Here is a 3,813-nt window from a genome sequence, read left to right as displayed (position 1 = left end):
AGTTTACTAATTATAATTACAAGGAATAAAAAATGGTAGCTGTTTCAAGAGGTTACAACAAATTAATTTTTCTTTAGGAGCTCCATAACATTATCTGTAACACTAAAAAACCTAATAGAACATCATTTAAATAGAGTAAATTAGATAAAATATGAGCCCAAATAGAGCTATTAACATTCAATAGTTCCTGAAAAAGTTTTTTAAAAAGCAAAATGTCATAAAATCATTAGTAATTTAAAATTAATTTTGGGAATGGTATAATATAATTTAATGTGTTATAAAGTGATAAATCACTTTATAACACATTAAATTATATTAACTAATCTTCATTAGAGTAGTAATTTTTAATGATATTTGTTAAAATAAATTGATTTATAGTTGTTCGACCAAAAGTTCATGTGCAAAATTCATATCATATGTGACATATTTTATATCATATAAATTACTACACCTACGAAGATATGTTATAAACCTGGTTTATTTTTAGTGCAGGCAGATATCTCTACGTCCAATGATTTCTGAGATATATTTTTTCATATATAAAATATTTTGTTCAAACAACTAGGTATTTACATTTTGTGAATTTATTTTGTCGATCATCATGAAAACTACTAATTTAATGAAGATAAAAGTTATTAAATACTTTATAGCACATTAAACTAGCATTAATTTGAGTGCTAATTGATATCTATTGGCCTTATGGTTTTTGAGATATAAATTTCTCAAAATGAATTCACTAACTACCGATTTTTTAGTACATTCTTAATGAAATATCGCTTTTAAAAAGCTACATTTTGAGAATTGTTGAATGTAAAGAGCTATATTAGGGTTCATAGTTTAGCAAATTTACTCTACTTTAAATGATGTTCTCTTAGATTTTCTAGTGTTGGCAGTTTTAATTACATAGAGCTCTGAGTGTAAAATTAATTTTTTTTTAACATTTTGAAGCATTTTGTATTCCTCCAACCTATATTTGGCAGACTCATCAATTTTGACTAGTAATTATACACAGTTTTCATTAAAGTAATAAAAAATTGGGGGGGGGGAGAATAACTGCCCCCTAAATTTTGTTTTCTCCTCTTGGGCTCTTTTTCACTTGGTTATTTGGATTCAGGTGTTAGGTCATTTGAGTTTTGTATAGGTTGTTTACGTACATTCAAACACAGGAAATTTTGCGAAATATAGTTATTTAGACCTAAAAGACTTTAAAAACCGTTTTAGTCCTTTAGAAATCGAAATTTTTCATGATTACAATAATTCCCCCTACTCTATATTTCATCTAGAGGTAAATAAAAGTTTTAACAATAATAACATGAGAGAGAAATGTTAAGTAATTGTTTACATACAAGAATACGCCCTTTGGTTTTAGCAATACACTAAGCCGTTTCAGTGTTGTATAAACCATGTCATCAGTGGTAAGAAATCTCTGCACGGGTTTGTTCGTGTTATTTTTCTGGCCATTCGCCTTGTTGAAGTTTATTATTCGTGAGTATTTACCTATTTATTAACTAATGATTAAATTGTTAGTAAGTTAAACTATTTCAATTAATAGTAGTTTTTCTATTTATATATATGTACTAAGTAGAAATGCTTAAAGAGGGATGAGAAAATTTATAAGGTTATATTAATATTTATTTAAATTCAATTTTATTAAAGGAAAAAAAATAGTTATGAATGTCTAATATCAACAATTTGGTTTATCATGCTCTATTTTATTGGTATTTATAGTGGTTACATAGTCTGTAAAATGTTTTATTTATTTACATCTGTAATGTTGGTTCCACTCCTTTGGTACTTGCCGCAAATCCAAGACTTGTACAAATACAAAGGAATAAATTAACGTCTATATCAACACGCTTGTTTTTATTTTTGCCTTCTATTACATTCGATTTATTCTAATGGTATTAATAAAAGGAACAGAACAAGGATAAGTGAAATTAAAGAAAACGTAAATACCAGCTATGTTGGGTATAGATGATAAAAATTCATATAAATTCAACCTCATTGTTGATTTTTTATTGGAAGCGTTTTAATTTAATAACTTCATAATATATGCCTTCATAATTATATTTGTGCTATGTTAAATACAAAATAAACTGCTGAACTTAACAAGATTCGAAGTAATGTATTTACACCGAATCGATAGAATTTTAAAATATACAATCTAATAATAATTTATTTGTTTTTGGGGCAACCCCCGTACAAATATAGTTGGCATGTAAAGTACATAATTTAACAATCATTATAATAATAATAACAATCAGCAAACTATTTGATTATTATATAAGCTAATAACAAAACAGAATACCCAAATGGTGAATTAAAAATCATTTATATAAGCTAATATCGGACTGAAAAAGGATGTATTAACGGGAGAAATTAGAAGATTTCACAACACTGAATTAAGGGACCTACACCCGGTAAATATAATATAAGTAATATCATTGCGCCGTATAAGATGGGTATGTAAGGTTGTAGGGCTTAGTAACGAGCGGATCCCTAAAATGTTAATAAACACTGAACCGACAGGTAAACGTCCGAAGGTTAGACCGAAACGTAGATGGGAGGATTGCGTTAAAACAGATTTAGTGGATTAGTGGTTCGTTAGGCCTTTATTATTATTATTATCATATAAGCTAATAACAAACAGTAAACATTAAGATTATCTACATTAGGCAGTGTGAAAAAAGCAGATTGGAAACGACATTACTTAATGAAATAAAAGAAATAAAAACCATACATCTTATTATGAAGATAGCTAACAAACAGTAAACTCAAACTGAGATTATCTACATTAGTCAAAGTGAAAAAACAGAACAAAAGCGAGACGACTTACTTAATAAAACAAAAGAAACAAAAAACTATACATCTTATTGTGAAGATAGGTAAGTATAAGGCTTTGAGTTACATATATAAAAAGAAGTTTAAGATCCGATTGTGAGGGTACAGACAAAAATTCATACAACTGGTTTTGATTAATATAGCTTAGTTTCGGCATGTTTCGGATTCGGTTCCCATAATACGCGGGGCAATTATCACAAGCGGGGCTTCTGTGGGTCTAAAATATATTTGTGCTGACCGACACTTAGAGTAATTGTATATTTAACCGGATAGTCTTAATTGGGCAATTATTCTCAAGTGAGTTATAGGGCAGCTGGTTTTTAGGTAGCGTTGAGTATCGCCCGTATTAATAAGGGTATTCATGATATTGTGTTAAATTTATAATGTTTTACCATGTTTAATGTTATAAGTATAGCATTGTGAGCAGCCCTATTTAAAGTCATGGTAAATGATAAATGCATAAGAGCTCCTAGCGGATTTTCTGAGAAACTTGTTTAGTAACCTTTCCTTCCAAAACTTATTGTTATTGTTTACTTCTTAGTTTTGATTACGGTAATTTATTACAACATACCTAAAATAAGTGAAAAGTAGAAGTGTAAAAGTTTGACTACTGGTTATATTTTTTTTAAAAGTCCAAAACACACAAAAAAACAAAACACAAACTATGAGTAAGTAACTTAACACGATAACAAATAAAACGGTGACATGCTCAGGTGGTCTGTTTCGTGACGTCATTCTCAATTTAACAAACCTTGTAACAGACTAGGGGTATTCATGATCTATGATTTAACATGTTAAAGCGTGTTAAATGGAAAAACTCATGTTAAATCGAAAAAAAATTTCCTTCTTTTACCGTGGTAAAACGGAATAACATTTAACATGGCTGAGAGTCTGTTACTTGGTCAGTTAAATCGAGAATGACGTCACACAATAGACCAGTTGAGATCGAAGTAAACAATAACATGAGGGTCT

At 28.9% G+C, this 3,813-nt stretch overlaps 1 long non-coding RNA gene across 1 annotated transcript in view; it reads left to right on the top strand.

The window, feature by feature from the left end:
* The first annotated feature begins 1,146 nt into the window (after positions 1–1,146).
* LOC136796390 (uncharacterized) overlaps positions 1,147–3,813 on the top strand; it is a 148,828-nt gene continuing 146,161 nt past the window's right edge. The window contains exons 1-2 of the long non-coding RNA XR_010844095.1: positions 1,147–1,285; positions 1,370–1,485. This is a non-coding gene — a long non-coding RNA (uncharacterized lncRNA). The remainder of the gene's footprint in view (positions 1,286–1,369; positions 1,486–3,813) is intronic.

This window comes from Halyomorpha halys, unplaced genomic scaffold, assembly GCF_000696795.3.
Source record: "Halyomorpha halys isolate HHAL.00 unplaced genomic scaffold, Hhal_1.1 Scaffold416.1, whole genome shotgun sequence".
In the NCBI taxonomy this organism is placed as follows: domain Eukaryota; kingdom Metazoa; phylum Arthropoda; class Insecta; order Hemiptera; family Pentatomidae; genus Halyomorpha; species Halyomorpha halys.
This window is presented reverse-complemented; position numbering and strand designations above follow the sequence as displayed.